The 23,740-nt window shown below is 43.7% G+C and overlaps 1 protein-coding gene and 1 pseudogene across 1 annotated transcript in view; one reads left to right on the top strand and one right to left on the bottom strand.

The window, feature by feature from the left end:
• The window catches only part of GPM6B (glycoprotein M6B), a 163,040-nt gene that overhangs the window by 52,640 nt on the left and 86,660 nt on the right, over positions 1 to 23,740 (bottom strand). The gene's annotated exons all lie outside the window — the stretch shown is intronic.
• LOC132482222 (large ribosomal subunit protein eL21-like) lies at positions 21,880 to 22,334 on the top strand (annotated as a pseudogene).

Genomic DNA, 23,740 nt, shown 5'->3' with positions numbered 1-23,740 from the left:
TGTCACCCATAATGATGGGAAGCTATGACGGTTTTGGTCACAGCAAGAGAAACAGCTTTGCTCGGAGGGCAGATCGCTTGGGGTCCTGAGCAGGGCTGACTCCTCAGGAAATCAGAAACCAGAGGTCGAGCGAGGGAGATAAACAATACCCTCACTGTGGTTCCCGTCACACCGGAGAGGAGTGGACCCCAACACGCTTGAACCACACTGAAGGCCAAAACACAGGCGGGGACCAGACGATGGGGTTTTAAACTGGTTTTGATAGAAAAAAAAGGGGGAGGGGCAAGTTTCTCCTTCTTCCTGTGTACGCAAGGCATACATCAGGAGGCAAGGCAGCTGACCCACTGACAATGTGCTTCCTGAAAACTCATCCCATGCCGTGGGGAGCTGAGACTTCTCATTAGGAGCGGCGCAGCATCAGTGGCTCTCCCTGGAAGGGTTCCCAATTAACTCCTTCACTGAGCGTGGACCAGCCAACGTGAACAAAGGCGGGTCTTCCGAGCGCCTCTGTGAGCTGTTGAGCTGTTGCTACTGGGATCCCACTCGTGTCTTTGGAGCAGTTCCTCGTCTGTTAGCTAGAGACCCCAAGGGCTAGGGTATTCTCTTACCCAGAGGCACCTTGTGGCTCAGCCTCAAAGCTGGGTGAATTCGGACCGCTCCGTGAGGGATTTTCTTGCATCATTGCCAAAACCCCAAATCATGTTGTCTCCCCAGCTCTTCTCCTTTTCCCGGAGGGCACAGCCCAAAGCCCACCTCCTTTAGGACGCCTCCTTGGTTAAATCTACCCATTGCCTCTTCCTCCCATTCTTCCCTTTGAACCACCCCTCTCTCTGTTATAAATGCAACCTCTTCGAATGGCAGCTACTTCCACTGGAAAGACACGTAACCTGCCTTTACCTGCCTCCCCACACACGTGGGAAGGAAGCCAGACATTTTCAAATTCAAGATTAAATCACAAGACATCTGGGCTTTGAAAATTCTCAACAGAAGTTGGCAAATTATGGGACGAGCCTGCCAGGGTAGAGAGAAAGAGGATGGGAGCCCTTTAAACCTGAGAACTCCAGGGGCATTAAGGAGACCTTATTCTTGTCCAGGGGCTACTTGGGCTGGCTTCTCGCCCTCAACATGCAGGAGTCACTGTCACCTCTCCCTGAAATGGGAGTCCATGTGGGGATGAATGGGTTTCTATCTGTTGGGCTGCTGGATAAAGGTGTTGGATCACAATCCCACTCCTGGGCAAATACCTGGAGAAAACCTTAATTCGAAAATACACACGCACCCCAATGTTCACTGCAGCACTATTTACAATAGCCAAGACATGGAAGCAACCTAGACGTCCACTGACAGAGGAATGGATAAAGAAGATGTGGCACATATATACAATGGAATATTACTCAGCCATAAAAAAGAATGAAATAATGCCACTTGCAGGAACACAAATGGACCTAGAGATTATCACACTAAGTAAGTCAGACAGAGAAAGATAAATACCATATGATATGACTTGAGTCTAAAAAACAATACACTTATTTACAATAATGAACTTATTTACAGAACACAAACAGACCCACAGATGTAGAATACATACTTATGGTTACCAAAGGGGAAAGAGGGGAGGAGGGATAAATTAGGATCTTGGGATTAACAGATAAACACTGCTGTATATAAAACAGATAATCAAAGAGGACCTACTGTATAGCACAGGGAACTCTACTCAATATTCTATAATAACCTATATGGAAAAAGAATCTGATAAAGAATATGTATATGTATAACTGAATCACTTTGCTGTACACCTGAAACTAACACAACATGGTAAATCAACTATTCTCCAATAAAAATTAAAGGAAAAAAAAGGCGCCGTATCAGGCAGACATATAGACTCCCACTTTATATTGGTCCGGGCAATAGAAAGAATGAACAGCCCCAGGAGTGGGTGATATTTTCCCAATCTTTGTATACGCTCCTCTGCAATGATCACCAAACCAAGTCATCATACAAGGACGGTAAGCACCAGCTACCAAGGACACTTGGCCAGTTCCCTATAAGAGCTACAGTGAAAGAGCTGGCTAGACGTGGAAAGCAGGGAGCAGACTCAGGGCCATGTCCAGGGGGCCCACCACACCCCCCTCCCCACGCCACCGGAGGTGTGACAGTAGCTCAGACGGGGTAGAGGGAGGCCAGAACTCAAGGAATGAGGGTCTCCTGTGTACCAACACTGCTGCAGGAACTTTAACCCATGCTCTTTCATTCTGGCCTTCACGAGGGCATTGAGAGGCAGGCATAACCACCCCTCTTGCCTGCACAAAGGAACCAAGACCACAGGGAGCCAAAGGGGCTTGGCCAAGCTGGTCAGAGGCTGAGCTGAGCACTGACCCAGGCCACTGGATGCCAAACCTGGGAACTCAAGAGTCAGGCAGCCACGACAGTGTCTAGGTGGATCAGGGGCGTCAACTCAGAGAATCTGGGTCACCACCAAAGACTCACTCAGGACGGCCCAAAACACAGGGCTCCGTACATCCCCAGCTGAGGAAGGCTCTCACGTCTGTGTCCTCGCCCGCCATCCCTGCTAGGCCAGCTCCACCACAGAGCAACCTTGTGATACCACGTGACCTTTCTGAGCCTCAGCTTTGTCATCTGTTGAAAGGGCCCGTAGAGGACTGTCTTCATCAGGCTATCGTTAGGCTGGTGAAATCCTGCACACAGAGCCTCAGGACAGTTGTGTCCTACGTAGTACTCATGAAGGGCTAGTATTTCTGTCGTAAGTTCTCCACGCTCACACCACCATCATACAGATCCAAGGGGGAGGGAGAGAGAGGAAGGAATAGCTGGTGATCCTCCATCCTTCCAGATCCTTCCCTGTCCCTAAGGAGTTCACTTCTGTGCCCCTGTCTGGCCTGAATGGACTTCTAAGGACACTCCTTACCTCCACATCCACCCCAGACCCCCTGCGGAGGTATGGCTTGGATACAGTGTCTGTGAATAAGCTGCGAACAAATCAGTGACACTGAGATGAACAAGGCAATGGCATTAAAAAAGATGTGCCTCCAAGGGCACTCTTTAGCAAATTGTCCAAACTGGTTTCTGGAATATACACGATGTTGCTAATACTTGGGTACTCAAGACCAAATTAGATTTGCCTCTGATGCTTATTTAAAAAAAAAAAAAAGAATCACATAGAGCCCCGCCCTCAGAAGGGCCTCAAGTTTGGTTTCACATGCTGTCATCAGTATCTTGAAGTTCTTAATAACTTGATCTTTGAACTTCTGTTCTGCAAGTGAAATCCAATGACACAGTGGAGCGCTCCTTGCCCCCTATTTGCACACAGCGTTCACAACGCCCCAGGCACACAACGCCCGCGGGCCCACGAGGCACGGGAAGACCTGACCTGAGTACAAGGTAAGGATGTTCTGTCTACCACCGAGTGAGCACTGGCTCCGTCCCTTGCCGGTCATGGTGACTTGGACAACGCACACCTGAGCCTCCGTTTCCTCATCTATAAGACGACTGGATAAGATGCTTTGCGAAGCCTGTCCTGGCTCGAACGTCCACCGAGCCTCAAGTGACCAGTTTGGCAGCGTGGTTATAAGAAACAAAAGACACCAGGTAAGGAGCCCTGCAACTCTCACCTCCATCACTATTCCTATTGACCTAAGTCATTCTCTTACTACGCAGCTCGAGTCATTTTTCACCTGCTCTAACGGACGCGTCAACACCCTGAGATGGACTCCACTGGGCTCCCGGCATTCTCTGGAGCAAGATGCCAACGACTCTTTCTTTGCAAGTATGTGGTGCAATTCAGTTTTTCTCAGCTTTGCTCTGACTAACCTGTGTCCTGTAGCCTCTCAAAGCAGTTACAGGAAACTTATCTTCATACTGCTGGCAGCACGAAGAAAAAGGAAACCAGCAAAACCATTACAAAATTATTTTATAATAAAACCTAGACCCTGTTAACCACTTGGAAATGTGTTTGAGAAGCAAAATGGATAAAACTTAGTGCTTTCCAATAGAATATACAAACACTGAAGGTCATGTTCTAATGTTTGAGGTTTTTCCAAACAGATATCTGGTAGAAAGTTTTAATTGAAGATTGGTTAAGATCTCTTCATGGATCGGGGATTATAATTTTTAGTACAACTGAAACATACATTTGCTTACTTTATACAATTAAATACTAGGCTACCGAAAGGCTAGGATGGGAGGACTATGGTATTTGTCAGCCCTCGAACTGCCAGTGTGGGCTGAGTAATCCGGTCGAGCACATCGCTGTCACCTTCCGCTGCTACTGTCAACGTGACCTTCCTGAAACCAGCTACTCAGATGAAGGACAATGAACATCCCAGACAGGCAGTCTCACACCGAGTGATTCTGATAAACGCACCGAAGTCTGAAAGCCACTGATTTACTGAAGAGTATGATTATCCAACATGTTAGCTTGACAGAATATTTCCGATTTGCCACTACCTAGTTTGACAGAGTATGCGAAATTCACTTTCTGATGTTAGAATGCCTATTCTTACTAGTTCAGGGAAACACCCAGGATTCGTAGATACATAATTCAAGAGTGCTCAGATTAAAGTCCACAAAAAAATCAGTGCCTTGGTGGATCAGCGGCTGGGTGGTCCAGGGTTGGTATAAAATATGAATTGCACAAAAATGTGAGCTATGTCATTTAGTCTATTGCTGATGAGAACCTACACTAAAAGAGACCAAAAACCACATACTTTATATTCATATTTATTCAAGTGCACTATTTTATTCAATTGCCTCTTCTGTTTCTTTTCTGAGACAGAAATGAGAAGTGGAATGAAGTCATTTAAGGCCCTTTACTGCACTAAAATAATTCATGGGCTTTGCAAGTTGGAAACCATTGGGACAACTTGAAATAACCATCCCTGCCAGGTCAGACACAAAGTATCCTAGAGCAGAGAAAAGGCAGCCCACACAGAGTACATCTTAGCGATCTCACTGAAATCTATCAATACTACTTGACGTCATTAAATCACATGCGATGACTTCTTACTGGGGTATCTACAGACTCAGAGCATCTCAGAGGAAAAGGTAAAATCTGAGGAACAACCTCTATATGGTCTCTGACGCCAGGAAAAGGACAGGGGCCATGAGGCCAACCACCTGCTGGGGAGGTAGGCACAGCCAGACCTGTGACTTGAGTTGTGTTCACCGTGACTAAATGGGAAAGCTGACGATTTTGCTGGAACGTAAAGGTTTGCCTCCAATCCCCAACAATGTACAGCAGGATCCTGAAAGGGGGTGGATGCGTGCCTGTTAGAGATAATCACTGTGAAACCAGAGAGACGCTGGAAATTGAGACAAAAACTGTACTAAATTTTGAAGGCAGACAAAATAGAATTCTCTCTGATCACCAAAAATCTCGCGATGTTTCAAGAGATGACTCAGGAACACTCTTAACAGGAAACTGTGATTTCTAGAAGCCGGCCTAGAGGAACAAGTGATACCAAATGAACCTTTCTTTTTTCATTTAAATACTTCATTTGTGGATTTAACATGTTTAAACAACAGTAAATTAGGGAAAAACCTGCTTTCTCCCATGAACATTTTACGAATCAATTTTAGTCAAACTCTGTTCCTGCATCTTCAACTTTATTCATTCAACCAATCAGCATCCTTGTCGCCCCAACAGCACCATTTGGAGTCATGTGTCAGCTTCCCAGAGCCCGTTACCTTTGCTTCTTTCCGAGCTGACACCCAGCACTTCTGAAAAGTCTGTGGATGATGCTGAGATTCGCCCAGCAGACGACAAGTACCCACCGACAGAATTCACCACTTCAGACGGGTCGGGCAGTTAAGGGTTTCTTCTGAATGGTGGCTTTGTTATTTTTACATCAATGGCATTCTGTACTGCTAAAAGGAATCTATTTTCTTTAAGCTAGGAAGACTAGGGCAGGTGACTGTCATCTTCTACGCTGACCTCATGAGCCATTTGATAAAACCCTTCCTGTATTTTGGGGGATAAGATAGTGGAAGGCTGGCCACGCGCCAGTACGCTTTAAGACACTGCGCTCGTTCTGCGCTTTCAATCAACAAAATTGAAGGTCACTTAATCATACACTCAAGCTTTCGTTCCAAGTGGTTACTGAATGATGGATGCCAATTCAGAGAGGGAGGTTTCCAGGGCTGTGCCATTGGGCTTTGTCCTTGGTCTGGGCCGTGGACATGGCAATGTCACCAAGGGCCCTGAGAGAGCCGGCCACTTACCCTCATTTTACCACCAAGGCACTTAAGAAGGCGGCACAGGAGTCAAACAACCTAGAATTTCTTTACAGAAACTACAAGGAGAATTCATTGTACACTGAACAATTTTGCCCAGTTCTTGCCTAATTTTCTGGCCCTGCTCAAAATAAACGTTACGCGCACCCAGAATTCTAAAGCAGGAGGAAAATTTTAAAACTGTGTAGCTCTTCTCTCCCTTTTCCAGGGTGCAATCAGGAAAGACAGGACTAAAGACTCGGGTCTCTTGACTCACAGCCAAACACGCTCTTGTTTTCGCGTGACGCTCAGTTATCCAAGTAAATATTCTGTTAGGATGAGGCCCAAACGCCAGATCTGCAATGCACACACTAGACGGAGATAATTCTTCCTAAAATATACATTATACCTTTGCAAAAACACGTTCACGTATCTTACAAGATACCTTTTAAGAGTAAATCGTATTGGGCCAAGACAGAGTATAAGAGAGGAGACAACATAAATCTTTGGAAATCAATGCTGTTAATGTCAATTTATCTTTTTAATGAAAAGCCACTGATACACCGTGCCACTGGATTAAGTGTCTAACGCATGCTGTGGGCTTTGCACAAGAGCTAGGAATACTCAATAAAAAGTAACTGTTACGATGAATAGGCAAGACTGGAGTGGGGTTTGAAATGCTTTTGCACGAAGGCAGTAAAGCTCCAGGACGGAGCTTGTCCAGCAGCCCCGGCCAGAGCGTAATGGATGGATAATGGTCACCTGCTCTACCCGCTCCCGGAGGATTCTGGGTAATTCCCAGCTCCCAAGCTGAGATCCCACTCGGGAAAGCAGATCAAAGTGCAAGGGAGTGACAGTGGTATATGACAAGAATAGATGATACATTTATAAAAAGAAAAAGGAAATCAGTGGACATCTCCCTGCTTGATCATTAATAACAAATTGCAACTTCTCACCAATATTGGAGCACACGAGTGTGACATGTTCCCCAGCTGAGAATGGATGCTTCAAGGGAATACGAAATGCCACTAAAGCACTTAAAATGAGAAAGCATTAAAAAGAATCCAAGCTCTTGTTGTTAAACTGCCAAAGGAGAAATGCCCACTAATGTTTGCAACAGCAGAAAAATAAGCACCTTCTTGATTTCGGCTAATTCTTCAAATCCCCAAAGGAAATATGAGTCTGCAGTTTTGTTTTGTTTTTTTAAGGGCCTGATCCTAGGGGTTTGCATATAGAGGATAAATTGAACATGGCACTGTGAAACTGAAATGTATTTAGAAAATTTAAACATTTTTAGTTCTAATTGGCCATCCCGATAATTAGCTTGCTTAAAATGTCAAAAATCTTATTTGAGGGATTGGCTGTGTGACTTTTTCTGCTGCTCTGTCAGTTTCAGAGGTAAAAGTGACAGGTAATTTGTCAGGTTCGTGCCAAATAGTTGATCAATGTTAATTATCCGGTGTATTTACTCCTTTTAAAAAAAGTAATTTGAGATTATACAGCAGAAACACAACATTGTAAAGCAATTACACTCCAATAAAGACATTAAAATAAAATAAAATAAAAAGTAATTTGATTATTTTTCACTAATTACTGCTAATCCCAGTGGAAGTATTGAAAGGAAATGAGATATGGATTTCAAACTCTTTAACCCCATGCTTGTTTTCATACATTCAGTGCGGGTAAAGACAAAAATGATTTCACAGCTTAAATTATTATCACTAAAGGTTAAAAAAATGTACAAAGGAAACATGTTAAACCATTGCTCTGTGATCTGTGCGCATTTGAATGAGACAAGTCTTGGACTTGTGACCAGTAAGAGTCACTAAAAAAGGTGGCTGATCTGCTTCTTCACTATGAGAGCCTTAGCCTACTATGACTTTAATCAGAAAAAAAGATTAATGGAAGCTGTTTATAGGCTGTGATTTTAATGTTAAAGTGTGCTCACCAGACCAGCGAGCAGAACCCACGAAACGGAAGACTCCCCACCTTAATTTAAGGAGGAAGCAAATGTACAGTCTCGTTCAGTTAATACATGTGTGCATCCAGGTACCTGAGCTACTTCTTTGTAGGGGTGAATGAATGAATTCCAACTCTAGTTTCTATCTAATGAAGCTCCGTGGCTGTGAGTAACTTCCCATTTTTACAACACAAAGATTTCTCATGTTTTAGCTTTTCAAACTTTATCAGGAAGAGAAACAAAGACGCAATGCTTAAAAAAAAAAAGTACATTTAGAGACCAATGCAATAAGGACATCCTATATACTCGTTTCCCACCTAAAGCACACAACCATCCATATCTACTAAGTACTCAAAGCAAACCTAGAATTCAATTAACACTCATTTCCTGGCTTCCAACGGCGGGATTAAAACCATAGGACTATATGGATAGAATACAGGTATAAATGACAAGTATATGAACTGCCCCCAATGAGTCATGTGAAATTTCAATCTGGAAGCACTTCTGCAACCAAATGGCTGTTTGGTAACGCCTGTGTTTTTCTTCAGTTATAAAATTCACACGTTTAAAAAACTAGCTGCGCTAAAATGTGTCCACAAGGAATTAAATCAATGCACTTCCCTGCCTAAAAATCAGCCAGTCGGAGTAAAAGGAAAACGTGTTTTTCCTTTTGTGAAAGGAACCATTGCACATCCGGATACTGTCATCTCATTGTACAGAGATCCTGGCTCACTTTGCCACGGAAAAAAAATCACAGTTCAATGCCTCGAACTTGAGCCACACAACTAGTGATCCAAGGGGAGAGCCGAGTGAGTGAATGAAGACTCAACAAAAATGAACACGACCCAAATGGTATTACACCGTGCAGACGGGCTATGGGGGCCCAAGTATCTGGATCACGCTTCCATCATAGCCTTGGCATAATAAATTTTTGCTGCCATTTCAAAACACTGATTTTTTTTTTTTTCTTGGCTACGGTGTGTCTAGGAGGTGGAAGGTTCCCCCCTCCCCCCAGTCCCTTGCATTTCATAATTTTCAGCACACCACCTCCCTGGGAGGGGGTGGTGGCGGGCTAGTGCGCCCAGTGGGACCCACTCAGCTCAGGGGCCCGCACACCCCAGGGGCATCACGGGTGCCTGGAGTGGCCGCCGGCTTCAGCCCCTTTCTCTGGGCACAGTAAGAGCCCTGACGCCTCCCCCTCTCTTTATCATCAGTCATATCTCACCTATGACAGGCTCAAAAAAGACTCCGAGGGGAAGTGTGCCTCAAATTAGCATATTTCTCCCCTCCACACAATAGACGCTTTTAAGCTGCTGCTTTTACAAAGCAGCAGAGAGAGGGGAGGAGGGGAAAAGCCAGGCTGTTCTTAGCAACAGTATCTGAATGTAATGATGTGCTGGTGTGCTTTTCCATTTTCTTAAAGTGAGCCTTTTCTCTGAGGGCCTCAAAACTTATTATAAAATATTTACTGGGCCACTGAGTAATCCGCATCTGCCCTCTTACTAAATTACAATTAAACTCTTTGATTAAAAAATAACAATTAGCCCGAAATTCTTCCTCCAAGCTGGCTATGGAGCGTGACATCTCCCTTTCTCTCAGAGAAATTGACGACATGAAGAGATCTGGTTATTGTAAATACTTACTAAGGGGGAATCCTCCAAGGGGACACCCTTGCCATGTTTATTTATACGTTTCCAATCACCACTAATAAAAAGAAGAAAAAAGACTGAAAGGCATCGTGGATGCTCCAACCGCCCTAGACTGGACGAGGCCCATCACTTCACATCACCCTACCTCGGAGGCTGTCCCTGTCACCTTTGTCTTGGCTAACGGAGACTCTTAAAGCTGCAACAGGCGCTACGGCCAACCAGACTGGAACATTTGAAAGGTCATAAAAACATCAATCTAGCAAATCTCTAAGCGGCCGGCAAAAGAAATGCTGAGTGTTCCGTGCCACTGAACAGTAATTCTCCAAAAGACAGAGTCTCGTCTCAACTCGAGGCGGGAGAAATGAAGATTTCTCTGGCTCTGAGCGAATTCTTTGCAGTGGCTCTGAGCCCTTTAATAGTAACCCAGCACCATCAGGGATAACTTGAAATGACTCCCTTCCTCCCGCAAACTCCACTTCCTTCCCTAGGGCTAGGTGGGTGGTTTTCAAGGTCCCCCGGAGAGACTCGGAGCGTTAGAGCTCTCCCCAGGGTCAGGATGGATCCAGGCGCCAGCTTGGGCTAAGCCTGGCTCATGGGGAGGCCCTCCTGCCAAAAATGACATCGGGAGCCATCTGCTTTGCCTCCCAACCATGCCCCACAGAGCTACGGTAAGTCTCTGGCCTTTATCAGATGCCTTAACGTTGCTCCTGCCTTCAGGTCTGTGTCCCTCACACTGGGACCAAAGTGCGTCTGTGAGCATGCGATCCAGTCCCCAGTCGCTGATCCTGAGTCAGCCTGTCTCTCTGTTTTCTCTAACTGGACCCCCAAAACCCTCGGCTCCCACCTCCACCTTGCTTTCTCATGTACAGCACAGGCCCCAGCCCCTTTTTCTCTGTTAACTGATGCTTCTCTGGCCTGCAGGATTTCTCAGTTTGGGCCTTTCCTAATACCAGGTCTTGAAGCCCGACATAAAAACCAGTGTTCAAAACAAGAGCTTAATTCTCTGTAATCGGAATCTACAGACCCAATGCAGTCAAGTCAAAATCCTGGCCAGCCTTTTGGTGGCTAGCAGCGAGCAGATTCTAGAGTTCTTATGGAAAGGCAAAGAAATGAGGACAGCCAGAATCATTCTGAAAAAGAAGAGCAAAGTCAGAGGACTAGCAGTACCCAATTTCAAGACTTACTATAAAGCGACGTCAATCAAGGGAATGTGCTTTTGACAAAAGGGCAAACACACAGGTCAGTGGAACAGAACAGAGAGCCCAGAAATAGACACGCACAAATATAGTCAACTGACTTCTGCCGAAGGTAACTTGACTGAGAAAGGCTATTCTTTTCAACAAATGGTGCTGGAATAATCGGATGTCCATAGGCCAAAACGTGAGCTTAGTTAGACACACACCTTAAAAAAAAAAATTTAACTCAAAATGGATCATAGGCCAAAATGTAAAACTATAAAACTCGTCGAGGAAAATATAGGAGAAAATCTGCATGATTTGGGGTTTGGTGACGTGTGTTTAGAGAAAGCACTGAAAACACGATCCACGAATGAGAAAAGTGCCAACAAGGTAGACTTCAACGTGAGAGCTTAAGAGAGCAGGTCAGAGTTGGTTTAAAAGGTTTTCAAGACATTTGCTCCATCAGAGCTAATGAGTTTATGGGAAATACCTCCTTCTGGAGGACACCACCACAGGGTGGGAGCCCTGTCCGCCGTGCGGACTATGTGGCTGAGCATCATGCCACCCACCCCTCAGGCTCGGCCCTGGTGTCCTCCTCTGTGACCCCCAGTGACCTGAGCTGCCCTGCTCTCTGAAGCCCCGGCACTTCCTCTCCCACTGTGGGCTATGCTAGTGCTTTAAGCGTGATCTCCCGGCCTGGCCCAGGACTCTGGGGGCTGGTGCCATGTCTGAAACTTCCTGGTGGCCCCCCCTCCCCCGGGTCCTCACTCAATGCCTGGTACATAGTAGGCACACAATAAATATTTTTTTAAAAACCCACAACACTGACAAACATTCTGACAAACAACGGCCACTATGGAGAACGGTATGGAGGTTCCTTAAAAAACTAAAAATAGAATTACCATATGATCCAGCAATCCCACTCCTGGGCACATACCCTGATTAAACCATAATTCAAAAAGATATATGCAACCCAATGTTCACTGCAGAACTATTTACAATAGCCAGGACATGGAAGCAGCCTAAATGTCCATCGACAGATGAATGGATACAGAAGTGGTACGTATATGCAATGGAATACTACTCAGCCATAAAAAAGAATGAAATCATGCCATTTACAGCAACATAGATGGACCTAGAGATGATCATACTAAGTGAAGAAAGACAGAGGACAAATATCATATGATATAACATATAGGTGGAATCTAAAGTATGATACAAATGAACTTATTGCCAAAACAGAAACAGACTCACAGACACAGAGAACAAACCAAAGGGGAAAGGTGGTGGGGGGGATAAATTAGGAGTTTGGGATGAACAGATACACACTACTGTAAACAAAATAGATAAACAAGGACCTACTGTATAGCACAGGGAACTCTACTCAACATCTTGTGATAAGCTATAATGGAAAAGAATCTAGAAAAGAACAGATATATGTATTTGTATAACTGAATCACTGTGCTGTACAGGTGAAACAAATGTAACATTCTAAATCAACTATACTTTAATTTAAAAAAATTTTTTGATAAAATAAAAAATAAAAACCTGCAACACTGACAAACATTCAGCCCAACATTGCTGGGCTCCTACTTCTGGTCAGGCACTGCCTAGAGACACCTGCCCATGTAGGAAGGAATCCCTTCTCCCCCGGAGGGCACTCTCCTATTCTATTTATGATCTGACTGGGAATGTTTCCGAGGCTCGGTTGGGTGCCCAGTCTCTTTCTCATGGGGTCACCCTTTCTAATAGATTCAAATGCTTTCTGTAGGTTGAAACCCTTCCATTCTAAATTTTAGGACATCATTTCTTTTCTAAGCACCAGAGGCTCATTTACAACACACACCACACGTACTATATAGTATATATGGATATACATTCACATGTATGTCGATATATACACAGATGAAGAGAAGGATGAAGAAAGTTCTGGTGGAGATGGGGACGATGAATTCAACTTAGAATATTTTACATTTAGAAGGCTGTAACATACTGAAGTGAAAGCAGGCGGATGTATAATGTGTGCGTGTGTACCGTATACGTGCACACATAATATATACATCTATGTGCTTCAACACACATGTACGCATGCACTCACAAACACCTCACATATAGACATGCATACACATGTATGTGTGTATATATGTATACACATATAAGCATACATCGTGCACAAATGCAGGTATATACATGCACACACAGGACACACCCACAAACACGTGGTGTGTGCGCACATACATGTGTCCCATGTACACAAAATACATGTTTACACATTCACATATTTTCACTTAAATATTTCACATCCTTCTAAACTCAAAATATGCTAAGTTGAATTCATCTTGTCCACCCCCATCTGATGCCACCCCCTCATTCTTCCCAATGCTCTCCTTCCTGTCATCAGGAAGCATCACCCCATCTCAACAACTTAACATCTTTAGGCTTTCAGAATTCCAGCTCCTCCATTTATGAGCTAAGTCACTTTGGGAAGTATTTAACTTCTACCTCTCTGACATCCATGTCTACACATCTATAAAATGCTCATACTATATTCCCACTTCACTGTATTGTCTGGGACAGTCACTCAAATTCCATAAAATCCTTCTACATGCAATATATACACACATACTCTCTTCTCTCTCTAAAATACATGTAAGTTGGCTATGACTTCTCCACACTGGGTTACCAGATATATTTTTGTGTGTGTGTGTATGCATGTGTGTGTGTATGTGTGTGTAGTTCAAATCCGTCCTTGCCCCGTTATCCAATCTCTCCCAGCCTCTGGCTTGGATGGTAACCATCGCTGTCCAGCTGGTTACCAACCTCTCCAATCTCCCATCTCAAATCCCAGATCAAGGCTTATTGGTCCGAAATGAACTTCCATCAAGTGGTTCCCACAATCTACAACAGAACCCCTGCCTACTAGATTAGATTGGCTCTCACAGACCCATGTGGATCACCCTCCTGGAAACCAACTCATCCATGCTCACCCTCCAGGATCCTCCTGGTTCCCCACGTGTACCTTCTTATCTCTGCTTCTTGGGCCACTTTCCTCCTCACATTTCCCTCTCCTCGTCCACTTGTTCTAATTCTATTCATTTTCAAGGTGTAACTCAAGAGCTGTAGCTTGTGGGGAACCCTCCCCATGATTCGATTCTCACTATGTCTCACGTCTATGTCCCCCTCATTGACCACATTATGACATTCTTTTTCTCCTAAGTGTCCATCTGCTTTTTTCCACAAAGGCTTTGACCTCTGATGGGACAGAGACCACACACATTACTTCTCTGGCGCCACGCCAAAGCACCTAGCCTAGGTTGAGAAAAACATGGTCACATTCTATGAGAACCTAATTTTTCAAATGATAATTACTAGGATATTGGCAATGCTTATGTCCAGTGGCTTTTAAAATAAAGAGTATCATTTTTCTGTCTTAAAGAAATAAAAATGGACCGCATAGCACAACCTCTTTTAAAAATTGGTAAGTAGGGGCTTCCCTGGTGGCGCAGTGGTTGAGAGTCCGCCTGCCAATGCAGGGGACACGGGCTCGTGCCCCGGTCCGGGAAGATCCCACATGCCGCGGAGCGGCTGGGCCCGCGAGCCATGGCCGCTGAGCCTGCGCGTCCGGAGCCTGTGCTCCACAACGGGAGAGGCCACAGCAGTGAGAGACCCACGTACCACACACACACACACACACACACACACACAAATTGGTAAGTAAACAGCCCTTCACTACCAGAGAGGGAACACCTGGCAAAGCTTATTATTAAGTGTAAATTTACATATCGAATATATTACATTGGTAGGGCTCAATCTCTAGCAACACCAAGTGGTTTTCATTTTCCACCTACAGTTTGTACAGCCCAGGGGCTCAAAATGACCTCGATGTTGAACAGGAGGCACATCCATCTGCCAGCAGTAATTGTTTTATTGACCTGATTAAAGAACAACTATTTCCACGGACAAAGAGATCTATCCAAACACATCAGCCTGAGGCACACAATGGCAGTAATTAGAGATGCATATTTCCCTAATTAAAATATGAGTCAACGGGCAGAACATAAATTGATGGATTACTAACATTTACTCAACATATTTCTTTCACTGGTTAAAATGTATGATTAGGCCAAAACCCATGTTTAAAAAAACAGCTTAATTGGAGATATTATTGCCATACCACATAATTCACCCATATGAAAGTATGCAATTCAATAGTTTTTAGTTTATTCCTCCCTTTCCACTTGTTTCAATTCTACGGCTGTAACTGTCATCACGATCTAATTTTGAAATTTTTGGTCACCCCTAAAAGAAACTCTGATCCCATTGGCAGTCAGTCCCCTTTCCTCCCAGCCCTACCCCACTCGCCAACTCTGGCTCTAAGCAATCTCTAATCTACTTTTCCTATCTATAAATTTGCCTGTTCTGGACTTAGATATATGGTCCTTTGTAATTGGCTTCTTCCTTTCTTCCTTTCTTTTCATGGAAGTATAGTTGATTTAGAATGTTGTGTTAGTTTCAGGTATACAGCCAAGTAACTCAGTGTGTGTGTGTGTGTGTGTATATACATATATATATACATAATATACTCTTTTTCAGATTCTTTTCCCTTATAGGTTATTACAAAATATTGAGTATAGTTCCCTGTGCTGTACAGTAGGTCCTTGTTGGTTATCTATTTTATATACAGTAGTGTGTATATGTTAATCCTAAATGCCTAATTTATCCCTCCCCCCTTCCCCCTTTAGTAACCATAAGTTTGTTTTCTATGTATGTGAGTCTGTTTGTTTTGTAAATAAGTCCATTTGTATCATTTTTTTAAAGATTCCACATATAAGCAATATCATATGATATTTATCTTTGTCTGGCTTACTTCACTTAGTATGATAACCTCTAGGTCCACCCATGTTGCTGCAAATGGCATTTCATTCTTTTTTATGGCTGAGTAATATTCCATTGTGTGTGTGTGTGTATACACACACACATATATATACACCACATCTTCTTTATCCATTCATCTGTCCGTGGACAGTTAGGTTGCTTTCATATCTTGGCTACTGTGAATAGTGCTGCAGCAAACATTGGGGTACATGTATCTTTTTGAATTATAGGGCATATATCCGAAGAAAACGATAACTGGCTTCTTTCACTTAGCATGTTTTCAGGGGGTCATCCATGTTGTAGTATGTATCAGTATTTCATTGTTTAATTGATGAATAATATTCAATGATATGATATGCACATTTTGTTTATCCATTCATCAGCTTATGGACATTTGGGTTGCTTCTACTTTTTGGCTATTATACATAACGCTGCTATGAACTTCATGTACAAGTTTTTGTGTGGACCTAAGTTTTCATTTCTCTTGGGTATATACCTAAGAGTGGAATTGCTGGGTCATATGGTAACTCCACATTTAACCATTTGAGGAACTGCGAGACTGTTTTCCAAAGAAGCGGCACCATTTTACATCTCTACCTGCAATGTGCGAGGGTTTCATTGTTTCCATGTCCTCACCAATACTTGCTACTGTCTTTCTTACTTCAGCCATCTTAGTGGGTGTGAAGTGGTACCTCACTGTGGTTTCGATTTGCATTTCCCCAATGACTAGTGATGTTCAACATCTTATCATGTGTTTATTGTCCATTTATCTTTTTTGAAGAAATAACTATTAAATCCTTTGTCTATTTTTATTTGGGGTTGCCTTTTTATTATTGAATTGTAAGACTTTTAAAAATATATATTCTAGATATGAGTCCCTTAGATATAGGATTTGCAAATATTTTCTCCCATTCTGTCAGTTATCTTGGCATTTTCTTGATGGTATCCTCCGTAGTACAAAAGTTTGAAATTCTGATAAAGTACAATTTATCTAGTTTTTCTTTTATTGCTCATACTTTTGGTGTTCCACCTAAGAAACAAAGGTCAGGAAGTTTTACTCCCACATTTTCTAGTTTTTTCACTTTAACTTTTTTACATTTAGCCTATGATCCATTTTGAGTTAATGTTTGTGAATGATGCGAAGTAGGGGTCCAACTTCATTCTTTTGCATGTGGATATCCAGTGGTCTCAGTACCATTTGTTGAAAAGACTATTCTTTCCACATTTAATTATCTTGGTACCTATATCTTAGTCCATCTGGGCTGCTATGATAAACTGGTTGGTTTAAACAACAAAAATTTGTTTCTCACAGTTCTGGAGGCTAGGAAGACCAACCTCAAGGTGCCAGCAGATTCTATGGCTAGTGAGGTTCCATTTCCTGGTTCATGGATGGCCAACTCCTCCCTGTGTCCCCATAAAGTGGAAGAGGTGAGGGAGCTTTCTGGGGCTTCTCTTGTAAGGGCACTAATCCCATTCATGAGGGCTCCACCTTTATGACCTAACCACCTTCCAAAGGCCCCACCTCCAAATAGCATCATATCAGGGATTAGGTTTCAACATATGAATGAGGGGGAGGGGCCAGCGCAAACATTCAGTCTATAGCAGTACCCTTGTTGAAAATCAATTGACCACAAGTGTAAGGATTACTTCTAGACTCTCAATTCAATTCTACTGATCTTTATGTCTATTCTTATGCCAGTACCACACTGCCTTGATTTAGCTTTGTAGTTTTGGCTATTTGGGGATTCCCAAATTCATTCATTCATTTATGGCTGCGTTGGGTCTTCATTGCTGTGCACAGGCTTTCTCTAGTTGCGTCGAGCAGGGGCTACTCTTCATTGTGGTGCAGGGGTTTCTCATTGTGGTGGCTTCTCTTGTTGCAGAGCACGGGCTCTAGGTGAGCGAGCTTCAGTAGTTGTGCCAGGGGGGCTCAGTAGTTGTGCCTTGCGGGCTCTAGAGTGCAGCCTCAATAGTTGTGGAGCACGGACTTAGCTGCTCCGCGGCATGTGGGATGTTCCCGGGCCAGGGATCGAAGCCGTGTCCCCGGTACTGGCAGGTGGATTCTTAACCACTGAGCTACTGGGGAAGTCCCTAAATTCCATTTTTATAGAATCCTATTTTAACACAAATGTTGTTTATATTAAAAGTGACTGGAAAAACCTCACTTCACGCTGGACTGATGTTCATTAGATGGCAAAAACTTTTAGTGCCTTAATCTTCTGACAGTTAAAAGGTGCTCTGATTACATATATATCCTAGGAAAGTCAAACACTCCATTTAAGAATTTCATCAACTTAGTACAGTCAGAATTATTTGAACAAACAGCATAAACATTATTATTCCAGCTGGATACAGTAAGATGACTGCCAAGCCTTGGGCACAAAGAGACTCAGAGCCCATGGAACTGAAGAATGTCATTCTCCAAGTCAATGCTGGGATCTGGAAGGGCTTCAAACTCAGGTAAGACAAAATATTTCATGGTGTGGTCCAGGGTGTTTTCCACTTGTCTATAGCTACAGGTGGTTTCTCCCCACACCCAGAATCTACCAAGAGATTTCAACATAGTGGCTGAGCTCTCTGTGGTTTAGAGCTCTTTAACCATTCCTTACCACTGACTATCCTCTGAACAAAAATCAACAAACAAAAGAGACAACTCATTGTCTTTATTATAAAGTCTGACCAAGAAAGCTGGGCTACATCTTGCCTTACTTACTGGGGTATCTTCTAAAATTTGCCAGAATGTTTTCTTTTCTACAGTACAAATTTAAGCAGTTGGAAAGCTTCCAGCTCTTTCAGTATTCATTTAGGACAGACTGCCATTTTCCATCTCACAGAATTTTTGTGCATCTGTACGAAATGGCCTTCAATCCCACCTATTCCAACAACCTATTCCAAGAACAAAAGGCTTCACACACACACACAAAAGATAGATTTGATTTTTCTGTGTGAGAGGAAACTGAGAGTAAAAATCCTCTCTCCTCCAATATATATTTTTTGTATTTATAATCGACTAAAAGTTAGCTTTCAGCTTACCACTAGTTATATATTTCTAAATCAAGTTTTAGGGTTTTGTTTAAATATTTAGCATTCCACCGCTCCTCTGGGATGCTTTAGCTTCTTAACACTAAGGACATCCAGCAACCTTGCAAGGAAACTTTCATTGACAGGTGTTGAATTTTCATTTCCCTGTTTTGTAAGGGGGACACATCCACACAGAACCCGGAGCAACCTCCAAATCAATGGCTCTCGTCATGGGTTTTCTCGGAGATGTGCCCCTCTCTGTGTAGGAGGTTGTGTCCTTCTGAAGATGCCTCCCATGCCTCAAATGGGCACCATGTCTAAAGTGGTAGGTTCTTTGTCTTGGAGAGAACGGGTCGGGGGTGCTATTCCCCAGAGAAGAACACCAACAACCCTGCCCTCCACCCTCCATTCCCTTCTCCCTTCCTCAGTTTCCATCTTTCCCTTCCTCTGCCAGTTGGCTGCCTCTCCATAACATCAAAACCTCTGGTTTTGCCACCTGGGCCCTGTTGCTTTTCCACACTTGCATTTCCTCCACGGAATTCTGAATTTCCACACATCTCTCTATGGCATCTTCCAGTCACCCCCAGAATTTCTAGACTCATTCAGACGTCTAATTCTGATCTGTGTTCCTGGGCACTACTCTCATGACCCTTGAACCAAAAACACTCTTCCAACATCCATGGCTCATAAAAAGTCTGTCTTACACTCACTGGAGGCTCACATTTCTGTTTTCTTGTTCCATATAGTGAAAGGTAAAGAAACCGACTCTGACCAACTAGGGCAAATCCGGACTCCTTCCCTATCCTCACCGCCCTTTTTTTTCTTTAATTAATTTTTTATATTGGAGTATAGTTGATTTACAATGTTGTGTTAGTTTCAGCTGTACAGCAAAGTGATTCAGATATATATATATATATATATATATATTCTTTTTCAGATTCTTTTCCCATATACTTTCAAGATATTGAGTATAGTTCCCTGTGCTATACAGTAGGTCCTTGTTGGTTATCTCTTTTATATATAGTAGTGTGTATACGTTACTCCCAAATTCCTGATTTATCCCGCCACCCTTGTTTTTTCTTAAACTAACTTTTTCGTTTTTAACTAACCATCTTTCCTAGTACTGACTCACACTTTTTAAGGCAAATGTCAGTACTGTGGTGGGTCGCCACCACACACAGTAATCGCTCATTTCTTGGCCTCATTACACGCACGTACAATAAGGTGAGCGTTTTCTCTGAACAAAACCAGTGAGATGACCACTAATGGACAAAGACGGGCAGATGGCCTGGCTGCTCTATCAATATGTCTATTTGCACTGAGCGTTTTTGCCCAGGATTTGTCATGTTTCCATATGTTAAATATATAAACATGGTACTCTAAAATCCCAAATCCCCAAATCGGTAATAATATAAAGATGAGACCTTATGAAACGATCTGAGATGAGCGAAAATACCACCTTATGTGTCTGCAAACATTCTTAAACGCAACTTGCTGCCCAACTTTTGAGTGTTGAACAGAGAAATTTGGCAGAAAATCAGTTAAGACAGCAATGAGGCAATTAAAAAAAATCCAAACAATGTTTAATATAATTAAGTATTCAGAGACCAAATTTTAACATTTACCAATGAGTTTCTCTCTCCAAGTTTACTTTAAACAAATAAGGATTCTTGTTCTTTATGGATTCACTGTATTATTTCTAAATGCAAGGTATAAACATCCCATCTAAACTTCAACGCAACATTGATCCCACCTCTATTTCTGCACAGTTTGAATACATGAATTATGATGCTATTCAGCCTCCTTTCTTGCCATCACTCAGGCCCTCACAATAGTCATTTCTTTACAGAAAATGAAAGTGTTTGCTAATCCATTAGCCTCTCAGCTATAAGTGGATTAATGCTGGTGCGTTAGAAAATGGCTCCTATATATCACATCAGGTGAGTCATTACAATATTGGACTTTATAATAAAGCCAAAAAGGCCCTCCAAATTACAGCTTTAACACTTGCTTAATACCAAGGTTCTTTTTCAAGCAACTTTACGAATACTGTGATTTAAATATTAATTGGCTTTTAAAAATTCTGTTATTTCTTCAATTATACTTGTTTCAAGACACAGAAGGTAAAGTACAGAATTAACACCTACGTTTTCTTTCTACATTCCAAGGCCTGAAACCACATGAATATTCTACAGCCATTACAAAGATATTAAGGGACCTATCTGACAAAACTAAATGTGAGAATGAAGTATCACTTCACTTTCCCCAAACTAGAATAGCCATAATCAAAAAGGTAACAACAAGTGTTGGTGAGGCTAAGGAGAAACCGGAACCCTCATACACTGCCTGCTGCCAAGAATATAAATGGTGCAGCCACTCTGGGCAACAATATGGAAGTATCTCAAAAAGAAAGTTAATCCATATGACAATTCTACTGCAAAGTATACACCCAAGAAAAACTCATTCATAGCAGCATCAGTTATAATCGCTAAAAATTACAAAGAGCCCAAGTGTCCATCAACTGGTAAACAGATAAAGAAAATGTGGCCTTTCCATACAGTGGAATAATATTTGGCAATTAAAACAAAGTAATGATACATGCTTCAACATGTATGAACCTCAAGGACATTATGTTCAGTGAAAAAAGCCAGACATAAAAGAAGACATATTATTCACTCCATTTATATAAAATGTTCAGGAAAGGGAAACAAAGTTGATTAGTGGTTCCCCATGGAACCTGGGACTGGGGATGGGAACAGGGATTAATTGTAAATAAGGTCAAGGGGTCTTCTGGGGTGATGGAGATGTTCTAAAATTGGATGGTAGTGGTGGCCATACAACTTGGCAAATTTACTGAGTCATTTAATTGTCTTTAAAACTGGTGAACTTGATGGTGTGCAAATTATACAATCCAGTTGTTTAAAAAACAGATGTGGAGGGAACCGCCATCTTCCAGTAATTTGCCAAAATGACCAACACAAAGGGAAAGAGAAGGGGCACCCGCTACATGTTCTCTAGGCCTTTTGGAAACATGGAGTTGTTCCTTTGGCCACATACATGCGAATCTACAAGAAAGGTGATATTGTAGATATCAAGGGAATGGGCACTGTTCAAAAAGGAATGCCCCACAAATGTTACCATGGCAAAACTGGGAGAGTCTACAATGTTACCCAGCATGCTGTTGGCATCATTGTAAACAAACAAGTTAAGGGCAAGATTCTTGCCAAGAGAATTAATGTGCGTATCGAGCATATTAAGCACTCTAAGAGCCGGGATAGCTTCCTGAAACGGGTGAAGGAAAATGATCAGAAAAAGAAGGAAGCCAAAGAGAAAGGTACTTGGGTTCAACTGAAGCGCCAGCCTGCTCCACCCAGAGAAGCACACTTCGTGAGAACCAATGGAAAGGAGCCTGAACTGCTGTAGCCCATTGCCTATGAATTCATGGCATGATGGGTGTAAAGAAAATAAAAGACCTGGACTGTAAAAAAAAAAAAAAAAAAAAAAAAAAAAAAAAAAAAAAAAAGATGTGGGAGAAATAGTCAGGAAGCAGGTACAGCTACTCAGGTCAGAGATGATCATGGCCTGGACCAGGTAGGAATGAAATTAAGAAGAAGGCAGACTCATCAAAAGAAACTGAGAGGCTCTTCCGGGTAAGATGGCGGAAGAGTAAGACGCGGAGATCACCTTCCTCCCCACAGATACACCAGAAATACAGCTACACGTGCAACAACTCCTACAGAACACCTACTGAACGCTGGCAGAGGACCCCGGACCTCCCAAAAGGCAAGAAACTCCCCACATACCTGGGTAGGGCAAAGCAGAGAGATTCCCGCACAGAGGAGCGGTGCCGAGCGGCACTCACCAGCCCGAGAGGCTTGTCTGCTCCCCCGCCAGGGCGGGCGGCGCTGGAGCTGAGGCTCGGGCTTCGGTCAGAGCGCAGGGAGAGGACTGGGACTGGCGGCGAGAACTCAGCCTGAAGGGGGCTAATGTGCCACAGCTAGCCGGGAGGGAGTCCGGGAAAACTCTGGAGCTGCCGAAGAGGCAGGAGACTTTTTCTTCCCTCTTGGTTTCCTGGTGCGCGAGGAGAGGGGATTAAGAGCGCCGCGTGGAGGAGCTCCAGAGACGGGCGCGAGTCGCGGCTGAAGGCGCGGAGCCCAGAGACGGGCGTGGGACGCTGGGGCTGCTGCTGCCGCCGCCAGGAAGCCTGTGTGCGAGCGCGGGACGCTGTCCACGCCGCCCTTCCGGGAGCCTGTGCAGCCTGCCACTGCCGGGGTCCCGGGATCCAGGGGCGGCTTCCCTGGGAGAACGCACGGCGCGCCTCGGGCTGGTGCAACGTCACGCCGACCTCTGCCACTGCGGGCTCGCCCCGCACTCCGTGCCCCTCCCTCCCGCCCGGCCTGAGTGAGCCAGAGTCCCCGAAGAGGCTGCTCCTTTAACCCTGTCCTGTCTGAGCGAAGAACAGACGCCCTCCGGCGACCTACACGCAGAGGCGGGGCCAAATCCAAAGCTGAGACCCAGGAGCTGTGAGAACAAAGAAGAGAAAGGGAAACCTCCCAGCAGCCTCAGAAGCAGCGGATTAAAGCTCCACAATCAACTTCATGTACCCTGCATCTGTGGAATACATGAATAGACAACAAATCATCCCAAATTGAGGAGCCAGGAGTCAGTGCTGTGCCTCTGAGGTGGGAGAGCCAACTTCAGGACACTGGTCCACAAGAGACCTCCCAGCTCCACATAATATCAAACGGCGAAAATCTTCCAGAGATCTCCATCTCAACACCAGCACCCAGCTTCACTCAACGACCAGCAAGCTACAGTGCTGGACACCC

The sequence above is a fragment of the Mesoplodon densirostris genome, chromosome X (genome assembly GCF_025265405.1).
Source record: "Mesoplodon densirostris isolate mMesDen1 chromosome X, mMesDen1 primary haplotype, whole genome shotgun sequence".
Taxonomy (NCBI): Eukaryota; Metazoa; Chordata; class Mammalia; order Artiodactyla; family Ziphiidae; genus Mesoplodon; species Mesoplodon densirostris.
Note: the sequence above shows the minus strand (reverse complement) of the source record. Positions and strands in the feature narration are given on the sequence as shown.